This window comes from Wolffia australiana, chromosome 12 (assembly GCF_029677425.1).
Source record: "Wolffia australiana isolate 7733 chromosome 12, ASM2967742v1".
Classification (NCBI taxonomy): domain Eukaryota; kingdom Viridiplantae; phylum Streptophyta; class Magnoliopsida; order Alismatales; family Araceae; genus Wolffia; species Wolffia australiana.
This window is the reverse complement of record NC_135846.1, coordinates 11,797,091-11,816,732: the sequence shown is the minus strand read 5'-3', so window position 1 is coordinate 11,816,732 and position 19,642 is coordinate 11,797,091.

The following is a 19,642-nucleotide window of genomic DNA, read 5'->3' as shown; positions in this document are numbered from 1 at the left end:
AAATAAAAGACTACTCAATCATTTTTGTAGAATATTATCTAGATCTAGTGGCAGTAGTAAAGCAAAAGATGACTCCATTATAGACTGGAAGCAGATCGTTAATCCCATTATTAGTGAACAAAAACAAGAATGCAAGAAATCAGTGAAATTGGCTTTCGTGAAATTTTTTATGTCAAGGACAGGCCTGAAATCCATTGGCCTCCCTCTAAATCTGAACAAAAATAGGCCAATGGAACCATGAGCCTGCTCATGACTTAATCAGAAAAACATGATAGATCTGATAGCCTGCCCTAATTATTATCAAAATAGGACAGTAGACCAATGAGATAATCTCAGGGCAGTAGACCAATTGATGTGCTCTGAATATGGTCTAAGAAAAACTTTGGATTCAGATGAAGTTGATGGATCCATTGGCCTGCATGTGAACCTCACAACAACTTGTCCTATGGCACACAGTCGGAGCACTTCATCGGTATTCTTATATTTTAAGGAGGTAAATTAGGTCTAAAAGCACTTTTATGCAAGAGCATAGATTTTTCACATACGTCATGGCCCATCAAGTCATCGGGCTTCAACAGTGTAGGTCTCAATGATATACACATTAAACCCATCTTATGGAGCACAACCAGAGTGCTTCATTTGTGTTTTAGACTTAAAGAAGGTAAATTAGGTATAAAGTACTTTTATGCAAGAGTAGAGATTTTTTGTGTCCTCCATGGCCCATCAAGTCACCGGAGTTCATCAAAGTAGGTCTCAATGATATTGAAATTCTCAGATGTTGATGCTGATGTAGTGTTGGGCCTCTCTTCTGTCTTGAGTTGCAATTTTTCCAATCCACTAATGTATACTTACTGGGGACTTAACTTTTTTGGCTATTGTCTTGTAGAAAGAGTTGATGGAGGGAAACAGGTGGGAGTCTTCTAACACAGACTATTGCTGCCTCCCTATATGTCATCAAGTATTGATGCCTTATTAAATGGGTTCATCGTAACGTCATCCCTGATAGACTCATTTTCTCATGAAAAAGATTTGTACCAATCCAGCTTTGACTTCATGGGTATGCAGTCAACTTCCACTTAAGTATGCTCCTCTTGCTGAAAATATTTAATGCATGATAAAATCACTAGGTTTTTAACCTGATCCAGAATTTACTTGCAGAATTTACTCTTGAAACATGTCACAAATTCCAAATTCTTTGACTCGATGATTTGCGAAGATGTAGAATAATCTGAGCACGAGGAAAATTTCTCCGAGAAGGTGGCACATGTCCCTCGAGCTCTTTGGTCATATTCCCTATGTCTTCCAAGACGTGTAAGGTTCATTGATTATGTTACATTGAGCTATGGCAACTGTGTGCATCTCATGAGTAAAGTTCAAGCTCATCAGCCAATCTAATACAAATATTCCACTATCCTCCATGTTCTGTTGGATCAATGGTAGACTTACTGCAGCATCTCTCAGAAGATCTTCAAAAGGCATTGGGAAGTATTCTACCGTGGATATGACATCTCTTGGGGAGACACCATTGTTTCAAGGCTTCACATTCCTTGGTATGTGCCTCAATCTCACCATCACAGTTCTAGTCTGCAGCCATTTTGTGCATGCCGCCTTTTCCTCTTCAAGTGATGTCACTGGTAGGATTAAAAATTACTCAGGAGACCACCATGTTACATTTATTTACAAATACTATTAACATTGTATTTCTACTATAGCCAACATTAGTCATCACGATCTGGACCTATATAAAAGAAAACTGTTAAAAGTTTCAAACCCAAAATAGATATTCATCAATTATAAAATTTAAACATTGTTACAATGCGTTATGAAACATCATAAAGGGCTACTTAAAACTATTTTTTAATTAGAATCTCACTTCTTAAAAGATGATCTTGGTCAGTTTTTTTCATAATTTTATTATTGCAAAATTATGCCTAATGATAATAAGTTAAAATAAAATAATTATGACCCTTTTCAAAAAAATATTTGAACTCATATTTTTTCTTTAATTATTCAGATGATTTCAAGATGATTTTTCCCACAATTAACCTAATTTTATTAGTACTTTTTTTCTTGACCAAACTAATCATAAAATTAATATCATCCTCATCTTAAAATAACATCAATTTGTATGCAACTAACGTTTCTTTTTTCTTATGTTGTAAATTAATTATCTATGATCATTTAATGGCAGTAACCATTTTCTTTTGATACCTGTATTGATATTTTTATGATCGCAGTTTGGCTTATTATTACATGTTATTTTGATCATTTTTATTCCCTGAATTATTTTGTTTTTTAATAATAAAGAAGGTTTGTCATTTTTTATGTTTCATGGAAAAATATTGAGGACAGCATGAAGATATATACTTTTGATCAAGGTAATTAAAAGTTTTTTGGGTTATTAAACCGTTTCAATTTTAAGTTCAAAATTATCACCTGATTCCACCATTGAAGATCGTATTCTGATAAAGATCAGTCAAGCAGAATTGTACAATAGATTCAAATCCAAATCTTGGACGTAGCAATCGAAATAATGTTATTTATGTTTAACAAATTTTTTACTTATTTCAAGTCCAGTTTACCGTACAAATTGAACTACAATTGGTATACTTCTCAAAAATAATTTACTACTAACTGTATTTACCATAAGAATTTTATGAATGAGTCATTTCTTTAAATTTAGTAGGATATTTAATCTGACTGAACACAATGATTAATTGAAAAGTTTTCCTGAGTTTTAATATGAATCTATCTATCTAAAATATGCCATGTACTAATTTTTTTTGGTTACAAAAAACAAAGAATGTTATACTGATGCTTAATATTCCCAAAAATTAATTGATTCATAAATCAGTTTTTTTCTCTTAATTTGTTTATCTTCTTTAGGAAAAAAACTAAGCATCCATTAAAACTGATCCGTCACTAAATTTTAACATATTCCAAAACACTGATTATCTAATGTTAATATACTTATCATCCATTCAGAATATATCGTATTCAAACTTGTCTTAGGTTTATTCTTACACATTTATAACCATGAGATCTTAAAAAATGGTTTTATATTAATTTGGGATAAATTTGGTAGCGCTCTAATCATATCTTACAGGCATTAACATTTGGATTTTTATTCTTGAAATTTTTCTGCATAAAAATCTGAATTTAGTTTATGAAAATTTACAGCATTAAAATTTGAAATTCGTTTATGAAAAATTGCGCATAAACGTTTTTTTCTGAATTCAGTTTGCAAATTTTCTAATGAATGAAAGGTTGAAGTTATTTTTGTAAATTTTGTCAGCACTACCAAATCATAGCTTTTTACGCAATGAGCATTGCATAAATTTTTTGCATTTCTCTCTCTTTGCCAAAAAATTTTAGGTAGAGAACAATGAGTCTTAGAAATTCTGAAAACATACACTATAATCATTTTCTCAAAAAAATTTACAGTACTATACTTGACACTTAGTTGTGATATTTTTTACTTCTAATATTAAACAAATACATCAAAATTTTATTCATATGCCGTCCATTAGTCTAAAAATATAAATCAGGGCAGTATCTTCAGATATTATAGTTATACATAGAACTGAATCACAATAAGAATTACATTTATATTTTTTATTTTTTTGAGAACCATTTATTCAATTTTTTGATACTGAACTTACTATATTCTCATGAAGTTCTAAGGACTAGTCAGAGTAATTTTGAGGACAACGCACTGAGGTTGGGACGATCTATCTCAATAGGTCTTAGAGGATTGGAGACATCAGATCTTCAAGGACTATTTTAACATCCTAAGGAAGAAGGATCAGTTAAAGGTCCTAGTGGGGAAGACTCAAAGAGAAGAGTTAAAGATGCCTCAGTTCTAGAGAATATTTAGATAATATCATGAGAGGAGAGTATGAAGAGTACAGTTTGTATCTATAGTGTTGGACAATCCTCAGTTTTTGGTTAAAGATAGTTGACCGTCTTAGTGACTCTTTTGGCTAGATTAAAGATCAAGCATATTGGTTTCCAAACCAGGTTAAAACATTGCCTCTTGATGAATGGAGTGGCGAGTGTCCAGGAATATCATAACTGATTTTTTAAAAGAAGAGAAGAGACAAACTGCAATCTTAAGAAAAACAATCACAATCAGAAGAGACGAACTGAAATTTAGTTTATGTTTATAAATCTGTCTTTTATTTAGCTTTTAATTATAATACATATCCATTTTTTTCTCTACCTCTAAATATTCTTTCTGGAAAAAAGGAACATTGGTAGTCCTATCCTTATCGCCATCCCTAAGGGTATCATATATATGAAAAAAGTGAAGAATACATGTGGTGTGAGGTCAGCATATGTGGGGATGGGAAGTTCGTTATTCATCATCAAATAAACAGTGTTATCGATGAACAAACAAGCGAAAATATATGTTCGCATTTGTATTTGGTTTGGTCTTGTTCATTCGCGAATGGTTTTGCTAACCGACTATATTTTTTAAAGACCTGTATTATTAGAAAGGGAGAGAGGATAGAGAGAGAATTGGGTTAAGATGTCCAACCACCCAAACGAAGATTATGATTACATGTTCAAAGTGATGCTCATATATGACTCTGGCATGGGTAAATCCAATATGTTGTCCCACGTTATGAAGAATGAGTTCATCCTTGAGATCAAATCCACCACCAGTGCAGATTTTGCAATGGGAATCATCACGGCCGTTGAGAAAATTGTGAAGGCTCAGATCTGGGATGTCGCTGGCCAGGAAAGGTCTGTCATTCTCACAATCCTTGATTCAATTCCGTTGTGCTTTCATGATTTCTCATTCTCTTTATGATATGTACTTTGATCGTGTCATATTTTCCATTGTTTAAGATGGATATAAGCTGATGTACTTCTTCTTGATATGTTTGATCAATTTATCTTCATTAAATTCCCATTTATCCTCTGTCTCAATTTTAAAAGAATCTTGATGGTTTTTGTCATTGACGCTTGTTCTCTGCTTCTATGATGAACATTAATGATAAATGTAACAAGATATAGTCTGACCGTGGTTTCTTTTTTTGGCATTCATCTCTTGCTAAATTCGTAAATTAGATTTTGCATAAATGTTTAATTTTGTTGGACATTCTTTTAACATATTGTATTCTGCTGTCAGATAACACTTTCAGCCAACTACTCAATCCATTGCTGAAGGTCTTTTTGGGGGGGAGCAAATACTTTTTAAAAAAATTACCTTTCCTGCCGACTGTTTGCAAACCGTTTGTGAACACTGTTTGTTGGGGTTTATGTTTGTGTTCATGTTTGTTCGCATATTTGCAAACAAAAAAATATTTTTTCACACCCCTAAGAATATGACTCAAAAGATTGTAGTGGGGATCGTTAATGTGTTGTGAAAAAGTGAAGGAGAGGAACAATGATATAGCCTAAGGATGAAAAGAAACAATGACATAGAATTCTTTATCATAAGTAGAGTATTTTAACTTGGCATCATTCAACTTTTCACTAAAGAACACAATTGGGTGATTCTCCTGACTCAACACTCCTCCGATTCCTAATCCCGACGCATCACAAGCGATCTCAAATACTTTACTAAAATCGGGTAGATGTAGGATGGGAGCTTGTGTCATCTTAAGCTTTATATCGTCAAAGGATTTCTGTGCTAATGCGGTCCACTCAAAATGATTACCCTTTAGGCATTCGGTCATGGGTGCCATAATGGTACTAAAGTTAAAAATGAAGCGTCGATAGACGGTCGCTAAACCATGGAAACTACGAACATCATGGATGTTTCTAGGAGTCGGCCATTGGGTTATGGCTACTATTTTCGCTGGATCTACGGATACACCTTGTGCCGATAAGATAAAACCAAGGAATGAGACATGATCAACAAGAAACAAACATTTCTTTGGATGGGCATATAATTGTTAGGCCTTTAGAACTTCACATAGTAGGCGTAGGTGGTGGACATGATCGTTCCTAGATTTACTATAAATGAGTATATCATCAAAATAAACCACAACAAAGTTTCCTATGAATGGTCTAAGGACATGGCTCATTAATCGCTGGAAGGTACTAGGAGCATTCGACAAGCCAAAAGGCATGACTTTCCACTCATATAAGCCATCCTTGATTTTAAATGAGGTTTTCCACTCATCTCCAGGACGGATTCGGACTTGATGATAACCACTCTTTAGATCAATTTTTGGGAAAATCTTTGAACCAGCCATCATATCGAACATATCATCAATGCGAGGGATTGGAAACCTATACTTAACGGTGATCTTATTAATGGCTCTACTATCAATACACATGCGCCAACTCCCATCCTTTTTGGGAGCCAACAATGCAGGTACAGCATATGGGCTAAGGCTCTCCTGAATAAATCCCTTGTCCAAGAGCTCTTGGACTTGACGCTGAAGTTCCTTATATTGTGTGGGATCCATACAATAATGGGGAAGATTTGGCAAGGATGATCAGGGAATGAAATCAATGGCATGCTGAATTTCAAGCATAGGTGGTAGATCATTGGGTAAATCCTCGGGGAAGACGCTCTCAAATTCAGCTAGTAGTTGGGAAACCTCCGATGGTGGGGGTGTGGAATTTTTAGAGGAATGATCGGGGATCATGGCTAGAAAAATAGACATCTCACTATCTATCTCCTTCTGAAATTGGCACCCATGGAGGATGCAGAGACCTAATGACGTAGGTTTCAATGAAGGTCTCTTAGGGTTATGGGTATAAGGGTGCCATGTGATTTTCTTACCCTAGTAGATGAATGAGCAAGTGTTACTCCTACCACAAATGTGTACGTCATTATCGTATAGCTAAGGGCGACCAAGGATAATGTTGCCAACTTTCATGGGTAACACATCACACAATACTTCTTACTCGTATGATTGAACTTTGAGAGGAAGGAGGCATTGATTCTTTACAGGAATCGACGTAGCATCAATCCATGATACATAATAGGGATGAGGGTAATCAATCAACAGTAATCTGAAATGTGAAGTCATAACATCAGAGACAGCATTGATACAACTACCACTGTCTATGATCGTCTTACACATCTTATCACCAATCTTAAAATAAGTGTAAAATATGGATGTCCTCAAAGTAGAATCATTAGTGGATGGTTGGGTAAGGTTGCATCGAACAATTCCCCTAACTGATGTAGATGGGTCACGACGAGGAAGGGATGGTGGGCAGCCAGTGATGCCAATCAAGCTCACCAAACCATCCTTGTGCACGAATTCATCTACGACGTAATTATCTACCCCATACTCTTCTTCGTCGATAGGTTGCTCTTCTACGGTAGGTTCAATATCAATAGATTCTTGACCTATATGTAGGGCTCAAGGAGGGCATTAGGAGGCTCTATGACCATGTCCCTGACACTTAAAGCAAGTCATGCCAGATGGACTGATTTGTGCTAGATTGGATTGAGGCAGAGCTCTCGCGGTGGAGTCGAGGGAAGAGGAGGTACGGGAATTAGGGTTTATTGGAGCGGATGATTGTGGTGTGGGGGTTGGAGCACGTTGTTCAGTAGAAGAGAGATTCGGAAATAGGTATCGGTGCTGGGAGAGCTAGAGGTGGGTTACGCTGAGTTAATCTGTTGGAGTAGGAGGAATGAGCACGATCGATAAGGGCAGGGCGGCCACTAACGACAGGAGTGTTGTATAAGGTCTGGCATAGTTCAAGGTCTTCTACAATCTGATAGGCATGCTTGAGTGTAGCAGCCTTTCAAACAAGTAACTCTGTCTCTAAGCACGGATTAAGTCTCGCTCTAAATCGAGATATGACAACTAGGGGATTCTCCTCAACTTGACATCTCATATAAAATTCCTCAAACTGAGTAATGGAGTCGGATAAGCGGAGCCTACCCGGTTGTAACTTATGCCATTAATCTAGGAGATTATCTAAATAGGCAATAGGGACATATTTCTCACGCAATTTGTCTTTCATTCGGTTATAGATTGAAAATTCAAGGTTCTCCCAGAAAATTTTGGCTTCACCCCTAATTTCATCTCGGCATACTGAACTTTCTGCCACTCGAGCATATCGTACCATTTGAAATAACTATTGAGTTTAGACTCCCAATCTAGATATTCTTTCGGGTGCCTAGATCCCTCATAATATAGAACATTGACTTTGAGACTCCTTTGAATCTACTGCCAATGATTATCGTGATCTAGACGTCGGTGATTGCGAGGTGGTGCTCAAATCTCGGGAGGATAGAGATCGTCCAGTTCAGGATGATTCCCGTTCCAACCTCGACGCCTATCGTCAGGCGGATAGGGATCATTCCACGGGGGATGATTCCTATCACGATCTGGGATCCTATTCTTTGGTAGATAGTAATCGTCACGGGGAGGGTGAATTCCATCTTGTACCGGGTTTCTATCCGCAGGTGGATAGGGATCATTCCGCGGGGGATGATTCCTATTGCGGCCCGGGGTTCTATGCTCAAGTGGATAGAAATCGTCTCGACGATTCCTGTCGTGGCCTGGCATTCTAGCCTCAGGAGGAATCAGATCGTCTCGTTCGGGATGATTTTGATTACGACCCCCGGATCTATTCTCGAGTTGATAGGGATCATCAGGTTCGTGATGATTTCTATTGTGGTCTAGGTTCAGGTGGGTATGGGTCTTCGTGATCACGGCGATGCCTGTCATGACCTCGATTCTCTAAATGGTAAGTTCTCTCACTAACCACATCGATAGAATTGGTTAGACGGTTGTCCATGTTGGTTAATCGTGTGTTTACATCACGAAAACTATTCTTGATAGCATATAACATGTGATCAACATCCCCACGTGAGGAGGATGGTGGAGCGGGTGGAGATGAATCTTGGATAGGGATAGAATCCTCACGACTATCTAGGGATGTTTCATTCATTGGAGCGGAGATGTGTTTCCCTAAACGCAGATGCTTGCAAAATGTGATGATGAATGAATGACGTCTACAACTGCGGAGTAGGTAGGCTGACACAGATTAGGCTCTGCTACCAATTTGATGCACGATCACTAAAGGAGATGGACTGGTTGACGACTGATGTAGGATACTGGGACGACTAGGGAATGGGTAGGATAAAACCAGACCGCAAATCACACAGTCGATTCCGAAGAATTAAATCCTATGGATCAGTGATGGTGCAACCCCTTTCCTTGTCGAGGGCAAGAGTACCGTCTTCAACCACCGCGGTGATACCAAGCACCAAAATAAATAAATTTGAATGGTCGTCCGCTGGAAGATTCAAAAACCCATTCAACTAGTCGCTTGAAAATTCAAAATCCAAATCAAATCCAACGGCGGTGGATAAACTCTCGAGGAACACTGGATGAAGAACACGGGACACCAAAGAGTTTAGGAACACCTCAACACCAGATGGTGCATGACAAGGTTGCGGAGAATTCTCAAAGTGTCACTGACGAGCTCGAAGAAGAGATGATCCGTCGATGGAGCGAGTATGACGTCGATGGGGTGAGTCAGATGCAGTTGGATGCAGACGGCTGTGTGCGTGAGCGGTAGAGGGCGCAGGCGGCAGAGGGTAGTGAGGTGAATGCAAGGACGAGGATGGCAGAATGGGCGAGGATGACAAAGTGGGCAAAATGGCCTACGCGGGCAGCCGGCATGGTGGCTTGCGTGGGCGGCCTACGTGGGCGACCTGCTTGGGCGATCGGCGCGGGCGGCTTGCGCGAGCGGCCTGCCTGGGTGGTGCCTGTGTGGGCAACCGGCGTGGCGGCCTGCGCAGGCGGCGCTTGTGCGGACGGTGCCTGTGCGGGCAGTGCATGTGCGAGCGGTGCCTATGTAGGCGGCCTGCGCGGGCGATGCGTGTGCGGGTGGTCGGTGTGGTGGCCTGCGCGGGTGGTGCCTGTGTGGGCGGCCGGCACGGGCGACCGGTGCAAATGAATGATCCTAGGGCAACGAACAAGGGGCTTCTCTAGCGGCGGCGGCAGCGAAAGCGATGGCAGCAGCGGTCCGAGAAGGGAGAGAGCTAGGGAAAATCTTCCAATAAGAAAACTTCAATTCTTGAAAATAAATTCACCAAGTGTATCGTGTAACATTGGCCTACATATAGGCCTTAGAGGAAAGAGAAAATACGAGAAATAAAATAAAATAGATTACGTGTTATTGTGTCACGTCAAAGGGCAGTTCTAGATCTGGCGTTGACGATGTGTCATAATGCGTGACGTGTCATGTGTAAGTGGAGACGCGTCTGATGCCGGTACATTGACTTGGTCGTTATTCGGGGGTTTCTGCAGTTGATGTTGGCGATGAGTCATGATGCGGGGTGTCGTTGGTGACGGTGGATGCGCGTCCAAAGGTGGTGCGTTGACATCACCGCCACTAGCGCTATGGTTGATTTTTTAATCACCCTATTTAGATGTCACCATCTCACGACGTGGTGCTTGATAGGACCATTAACCTCTAAATATTGTTTTAGAGCTAGGAAGAACAACTATAATACCCCGGTTTAAGACAACTAATGGTAGGCAAGATGCAATTAAAGGAGGCATGAATCCTCAATCATGCCCAAGCAATACACCATTACTATGCTATCAGAGGCCAGTGTGTGTGCCATTTGAGTGGTTGGCATGTTAAGATGCTTAAGTCCTTGTCGGCCATGAGCATTTAAAGGCAAGTCCTTCCATGAGGATAAAACTGTGTGTCTTGTTCCCTTCTGTGTGTCAGCTGACTAGTTCCCCTTGTTTAGTTGGTGATAGATTTTAATGGGTCTTCTAAGACACCTGATAATGTCCTACCAAATGCATCTTATATGCCATTCTGAACGTGAACTTAAAAAGATCACAGAGACTAAAAAGCAGGAGTCAGATTCTAGAATGGTATCATGAAGATTCTCATGTATCTCTGTTGCTGATAACACACTAATAATTAGATTAATTTCATAAAATTTTCATGTTTATTTTACGTTTAATTATTTTTTACATGTTTATCAAACATAAAATGTTTCAGTCAACTTTTAAAATTACTTTAATTTTTCTGATTTCTAATAATTTTCTGGCATGATATTAGTAATTAAATTAACTTTTGATTCAGAATAAATATATTTTTAAAACTTATGAATTATAATGTATTTTTATAATTATTTGGGGTGTTTAAAAATATTATGGGTTTATTTTGACATAATCATGTGTCATTATCTAAATTTATCGGATAGAGCTATGCTAATCATGGTGAGAAAGTGTCTTTATGGCATCATAAATTGCAATACCATAATGGCCAATCATGAGCTGAAATTGCTTTATTTTTAATCTGCAGGGATGCATATCCCATTAAAAAAGGGTCACTTTGAATGGGAATGAATGTAATCTTGAAGACTGAAATGAAGGGATGTATTGACAAGGAAAAAAGTCGCAATCAAATTTGTAGTGAATTTAACTTCACTACAAATTGAAGTCAGAAAACATGTGGATAAATGTAACTTCTTCATTGGGCAAAACATAAGATTTCATTGAATTGGCTTCATTGCCATGTCAAAATAAATGAACTTTTGTAAAATAATTTTATTTTTTGCAATTTCATATACACATTTCACGAATTGATGAATCTTTGAAGGATACAAGAAAGCTTCTAAGTGGCAGCCTATCATGGAAATTTATGGCGGTATCTTTCATAGTTCGGAGGATTCTTCTGATACATAGGCCATTAGACATGTGTATTGATGATGATAGATAAAACCCAATGGTTGAAAGACCTTACTTCAAATTGAAAATATTTAATGATCCACAAGGAGTTTGGAGCTGAAATTTTGCGGGTAGCTTTATATCTTTCTCCTGTATCCATCCATACCCTGTTGTCTATAAACTGAGCTCTCTATCTATATATAAATTATTTGAGAAATGGAAGCTGAGTGAAAGAAACTGATGTCTAGATCCATGATGTTTTCTTTGTCTCCGTCATTGATCAACATTGTAAGGCAAAGATAAATGGAGGGGCTCTCCTGGTATAAAAATATGACTTGATCCTTAAAATTTCAAGGATCTATGGCGAGTCTCTTACACTTATATCGTCATCTTGTTCTCAACGTCCTAACCATTCATCACTCAAGAAAGATACGGATGTCTTTAGCAAATGATATACATTTCATCATTTTTAATCACCATTAGATGTCTTTTATGATTTATTTTACTTATCAGAAAAAGAATTCATATTTTTATTTAAGGGATAGCGAATGTTATGATAGATATCATCCTCTTGATACAATCTATGACTTAGATGAGCCTTCTGATTCTTACGTTCAAAGAAAAAAATATAGAATATCTTATCCTTCTTTTGAAAATCATCATTAGAGTCCTCAAAATCATCATTTTTGAGAGATTTATTGCATATATTTTAATCTTCATCTTTAGAGAGCATGAGAATTTGGAAGATAAAATGAATAGTATGTACCCCCTTTGGCGACTCCTACTTAGCCTTAGATGTCCCATACATCTTGAACTTCAGCAGCCCATCAACTAGATGTTACCATTAGACAAAGCACATAGGCATCATGATCGTAGTACAAGTGGCTGGTGCTAGGTTATGGGGCCTCGATGATCTATGAAGCAAAAGAGGTAAATGAAATCACAGCAAACCTTTAAAAACTGACCATGAAATTCCCTTGATTTCTCAGTTCCTCAAGTGAGAGGTGTTGATTTTTTATTGAATTAAAGCACTTAATTGGTTGAGTTTATAGCCCGTGAGGTGCCAAGCTACGCCTTGTCATCTAGAAGATATACAAGAGTGTATTAACTCACTCTGGGAATATTTCTGTCCTCAGTTACCTTGTAAAATTGCCCTTCATTTTCTTGATGATTGATGAACTTAAATTTAAGGTAATAATCTCTCATTATTTATTTGAGTAAGAAAATAAAATTTTTAAACCTTGATTTTAAAATAATTCTACTAGCACGCAATAAAAAAAGGTTGTCTTCAAAGGGAACAGTAACTAGGTTCCAAAGTGCCTTGGATACGATAAGAATGGATATGAGAGGAAATATTTATAATGTACGATTACGATAAGAGGAGAATGATGATAATGAAAGATAAAAATATTTTAAAATTATATTTGGATATAAATGAATCGAATAATCATAATTATGTGTGAAATAGAGATGCATGGTAAGAATGAATAACATTAATAATATGAACATGGATGAATTTATAGACATAAATGGATCTGGATGTTGAGAAAGAGATAACAAAGCAAGATCAAGAAAACTCACTATCGATCCTTATGTTTTGCCAGAATTAATGTGATTTGTGATAGCAGGCGATCCTCTCCACCTCTCTTGCACACTCTCATTTTACTCGACAAAGAAAACCTAGAAAAATTTATGGATCATGAAATCATCTTCTTTCACGTAGAATACTAGAGTTACATCAAATCCGATATGATTTTTACCTGAATATATTGTCTATTAATAGACATAAAGATGGGAAAGGGACAGAAAGAGAAAGCAGTGCCTAAAATTTCAGCCCAAAACTCCTAGATTTTTGGACATCACAATTTGAAGTAGTATCATTCTTAGCCCTCCGTCTCATCGATTCATGTGGCATATTGCTAGCGTGGCATGAAAACTTAAAAATGAAGAAAAAAACATAAAATTTATTACATAATTCCACAAAATATAGTTTATTTCATAAAAAATTAGTAGTATACATGTTGACTTCCCAAACTTATACCTTCATATATTATGTAAAAAAAATAAAATACTTCAGACTTATAAAATTATTTTATTTGTAAATATGATGTTATAAAAATGAACAAATACTCCTAAAATCCATAAAAATCAAAATATCATTATAAACATAGATTTAATCATTTTAATCTTGATAACACAATGTTATTCCACTACCTTAAGGTATTTCGTACAATGATAAGATACTGATAAGCCATCTCATTTAGTACTGATGTATTTGGAAATCATCGTATAACCCTTCTGTAATATTCCACTACCTATGTTGAGGACCTGAGTGCATACTAATCAATTATCTTCCACAATGGATGATCCCATGTTAAACGATCAATTATCTTCATGAACTTGTTGTTGCACTCAGGCTAAGATTTTTGGAAGTTCTATGACTAGGAAATCATAGTTCATAGTCAAAGTATAACCATCCAACAATACTATGTTTTTGATGTCCTAGATCCAACGTAAATCAATTTTTTTAATGTTTAGGTAAAATAACATGCTAGGGATTACTGCATATCAATGAGATGAAATTCTTTCTCTAAAAGTGCAGCCAATCTGTCCGTAGTGTCTCCACATTGATAGCTATGGGATTGGCCTTACTCATTACATGAGTGGGATTATGATGGCGCGGCACCGCCTGAGACCGTCGAGCCGTCACACGAGGAGCCAGCCACCGACACGTGTCCAGTCGTCACACGAGCATCGTCATCGAGCCCGCCACTGACACGTGTCCAGCTGACATGACGAGCCGCCGCAACGACGTGCGACCCCGAGTTCAGATATTTGGCATGATGACGCCCCACTCTCACCTTCGGATCATTTACTTATGAGTCCTTACCTTCTTTCCCGTTCTTCGTCTTTCACTTCGTCGATGTAGTGAGGGGAAGAGCCCATATGAGGACGTCTTCCCCTCCCACACACTTTGTTGGGCCTGACAAGCCCTTTTCTTCTTTTATTTTTCCTTTTTACTTTGTGTTTGAGGGGGCCCATTATCATCCTTCCTATATAAGGAGGGGTGAGCGCCCCCCCAAGACCCACTCTTGAATTGGAAGTTTTTTTTACGTGGAATCTGAAGAGTCATTTGTGAGAGGAGGAAGAAGACGAAAGAAGAAGAAGAAGAAGAAGAAGAGGAAGAGGAAGAAGGAGAAGAAGGAGAAGAAGGAGAAGAAGGAGAAGGAGAGAAGAAGAGGGGAAGAGAGAACGCCGCCGCGCCGCCCTCCTATCGCCGGACCTCGCCGTACCGCCGTCGCCCTACATCAGGGCCTTCGCGGCGCCGTCCCCCAACGCCAGGACCGTCGCCCTGCTGCTCCTACCGCCGGACCTCGCCATCCCGTCGTCGCCCTGCTGCTCCCGGCCGCCGGAGTCCGCCCGCGCCGCAGACACCCTGCGCCCAGGCCGTCGTGCAGCCGCCCTCCCTCGCCCGGATCGTTGCCTGCCGCTCTGAACGCCGAGGCCGCCGCACTGCCGTCCTCCTGCACCTGGACCATCGCGTCGCTGCTTCCCAGCCCAGAGCCGCCGCGTCGTTTCCCCGAGCGCCACACTCCGTGGCCGCCTGCTACTTGGCCACAGGGCCGCTCCCCGAGAGCCCTGCAAGTGGTGCCCGCCACGCCTTGCACGGGATCGGGACCACGCCTCGTCGTGGCTGCTACGTTACACCCGCGCCCGCTGCGCGTGTGCCGCCTGCGCGCTGGGCCCGCCGGCGCCGCACGGTCCTAGCAGCGCTCACCAGCTGCGCCCGCTGGTGTGCTGTGCGACACCCGCAGCGCGTGGCAACAGCGCGCGCGCCGGTGCATCGTGCGCCATCTGCTGCGCCCGCTGGCCGTGCTGACCGGTGCCTTATGCGCCCGGCCGTGTGCCACCGTCCTCGCGACGTGCCCGCCGTCCGTGATCCGCGCGACGCTGGGGTTCCCGTTCCGCTCACACCGACGCCGCCGCCCCTCCGCACCAGTCAACCTCCGGCGCCCCCGACAACTCCCTCCTCCGGAACCAGTTGGTACGAAGATCCCGTCGCCAGCGCGACGAAGGTACCCCTTCATTTGCCTTTTTACGTCTCTTACTTTCTTCAGTGCGCTTTCGAATTGCCTCCTCCGCGCTCGGGTTAGATAGGTGAGAGCGAGACAGGTTGAGAAAACGACGATTATTATCGAGAGTCTTACCTGCCCGGTACGAGTCGGGTTCTCCCGACGCGTGTGAGCACAACCGCGGGGCTTCCCCGTTCGGCAACGTACTCGCCCTTGAACCTCTCGGGCGAGGTTCAGGAGGTCCATCTGACCTCATTCCAAAGCGAACCCGTCAATTCTCTGGAACGGCTCCCCCCGCTCGTCGGCGCACGCACGTACAACACGTAGGATTTCATAAATTCACGTCATCATTCATACCTATCACTAGCATCCGTCGGACGACGTTGGATGACGTAGTCCGACGAGATCTTGATTCGATACTGAGCTCTACCCTCGGTGACGACCGGACGACGTCTTGACGACGTCCGGCATCAGATTAGATATTAGTATTTTATCCATAAATTTTGATGTCCTTTATGTGTATCATTCGAATTAGAATATTTATAATACATTCTTAAAGACTGGTGATCTTTGTATTATGAATTCATCTTAACTTAATATGTCAAACCATATATTTATGGACTTCATCATAAGCATCACACATGCATTATAATCAATAAATTGTATTAGTAAACATGAACCGTATATGGAATGTGTGACTACTTTACATGACACACATATTTCCATTTGATGGGATTCCCCATGACCAAAGACCCTTGAAAATATGAGATGATCATCATGACACATGAGGTACTAGATTACCGGTTCGCATCCACTATGTAATTTGGTGCTCTCATAAAAAGTATGGTATGGAAACACATATGTAAGGGCGTTCACTAGAGGTTTGTGGTGAGTCAAATACTTATAAAAAGAACTCAAGAAGTGGCATAGGTTTGGTGGGATAGATTTTCGACTCTATGAACAACAAATGAGAAGGAGCCCTGGGTTCATGTCACTAGAGGAAGAAATATACTTTGGTGAGGATCGTCAAATGAGAAAGGATTGCCCTAAAATTATTTGGGGGAATTTTCTCTAAAATGATTCAAAGAAGAATGAGAAGATAATTTCCTGTTTAGCATTTGAATATAAGTATGTAGATCTTTTTTTGGGCCAAGATCAAGCATTGAAGCATAATAGAGATAAAAAGAGAGCATGCTGCTCAAGGAGAATTCTAGTGTTTTCCATTAATAATTAGGCCACCATTAGACAGTGAAGCTATGGTATAAATCTGTCAGATAGTGAGAGGAGTATCTGTTAGCCAATGTCATATCAAGAAGCCAATTACACATTCCACATCTCATTCAATATCTAACAATGTAATATATTCATATAATGTGCATCAATGCTTATTTATTGATCACAAGTATTTAGAAAACATGTTATGACCAAATGAATAATGATGATATAGTGATCACAAGTATTTAGAAAACATGTTCCAAATATTTATTTTTGAAGGATACTCAAGAGGGATATCAAAATATTAGAATATAATAACATTATCTAGTCTCACTCATATGATGAGTATGTCCTATGCCATAAACATTAATGTGAAGATTATAGGTAAACAGTGAGTGCTCTTTAATGGAGACATATGTAGCAGCAACCAATTACACATTCTACATCTCGTTCAATATTTATTGATATTATGCTCATATGATGCTTATAATGAAAACAATAATATATGATTTGAGTAATTGAATTTTGTTGAGATCATTGTATGGAGGACACTAGTTTTAAAACTTATGTTACAATAGCCCCCCTCATATGATGAATGTTGTTATGATAGTATCAAAGACACATAGTGGGTCCTCTTTAGGGAAAGAGTTCATTGTATTGATATATAAATGCCCAAATGGTATTCTACCTAATTGTTCATCAAGTTCATTCATGTCACTGTTGTTCAAGTGATCCTTAGACTTGAGACATGCGGTGTGGATTGACGATTATGTTTTGACTGTGGTTTGTGAGTTCCTAGTCATAGAGTTCCAAACCATCTTATCTTAAATGTAGTAAGAAGGTCACAAAGGTGATTCACTAATCAAGATGGGATTTTCCGTAGTCAATATAAGGGGACAGAAAATCTGAGAAGAGTTTCATGATTATTTCTCAACGGATCAAATACTAATTGAATGACGGATGTGGATTTGATATTTGATCACACAAGGTGTAACCTGACATCCCATGGCTAGCAAATCAACATATTGATTAGGTTTACATTAATCCTTGATTAAAAAAATTATATAATGTTATATTTAATTAATAATATTGGAAAACAAAAATTCATTAAGAGATTAAAGTTATCAAGTAGACTGACACGTGATATTCATAAAAAAATCTATTTTTAATAGTAATTTGATGTATTTTATATACCTATTTAATTTTGATAATAATGAATGATATTAAAGCTTAAAATGAGTTATTACATTTTTGAATGAAGTTTTGGTTCCTCTTGGTTTTATGGTATTAAACATATTTTTTCTTGTTTGTTTTAGAGTATTTAACTAATTTTAAGGGTTTATTTTATAATTAGTTTCCAACTTTTGTTACTTTTTGGAATTTTTGACACTGTGTATGAAGCACATTTTTTAAAGTAAGAGTATATTTATTGATTGATTTAATTATTTCTAAGATTTAATGCACTCCACCAGGTTTTTCAATCCAATTTAAGTGGACTATGAATAATGATTAGCATTCATTAATGATTATCTATGACCAATGATCGGCGTGCCACATGACCTATATGAGAAAGAGAAAAATGACAGAGCAATAGTTCCACCATTTTTCACCATTGAATCTTGTTCCACCACGTGTCTCACCACCTTAAAATATGCCACTGCATTTACATCAAAATAAAGGTATATTTTTCTATTAGGTACATACCTCCTTAGTAAATCATAATGAACGCTTTCAAACGCCGATTATGATGCAAGATACTCTGGAATTTTGATGATTCTACATCACATGGAGAATCTATGATGAGGAGAGACAAAAATAAAGGGACTGGATTGGTCCAACTTCAACTGCAAGAAATTTCTCACTTAAGTTTAATGGTACTTCCATCTTTTCCTCCTCTATCCATCCATAGTCTCAGATATATGAATAGACCCCCCTCGTAAAAAGTCACCCTTGAATTTTGTTCCTCCTTATGATTAGCAGAGTGATTTGCTCATTAAAAATATTGTTTGATTGTGTTCTTGCATCTCAAGGCCAAGGGATTGAAGATCTGATGTTATAATGAAGACTTGTGCGAGAAAGCACCATTTTGTCTATTGAGCACATGATACTGAAGTTACTGCAATCTTCATCCTTTTAAGAGACAAGTTTTTTTTTGATTTTTCTGCATGTCACTGCTGACTCTGCCAGTCACCAGTGTACCTTCATCCATCTCTATTGCCACTGGCGATGATAAATCTATATCACTTGGCATCCTCAGCTGCCGCCGGAGTGTAGCAGCCACCATTTCTGACGTTAAACTTAAAGTTTCACCTTTGCATGGATAAATATATGGGAGAGAGAAAAAGCTAGCCAGAGCCCAAAACTTATTGTGGATCCTTAAAAATTGGAAGCTTAATTATTCTTAATTGTTTAATTTTATCTATTACATCGATATGGAAGATTTCCAGCATGGCACTAAATTGTGAAAATCCAAAAAAACTAAAAATAACTCTTCAAAATAGGTACCTTACTTAATATATATATCGATATATAAAATAATGTATTCATGAATACAATGTCAAAAATCCCATATAATTACCACCAAATAAGGAGAAATCAGAAAACCATTTTCAAATATAAAAACCCTTATAGGCATTCAAATAAATCCAATAAAAATAAATTTAATGTCATAAATTTTTGGTAAAAAACCATATAATTGGGAAAATTAAAAAATTTAATAAGTTCCTC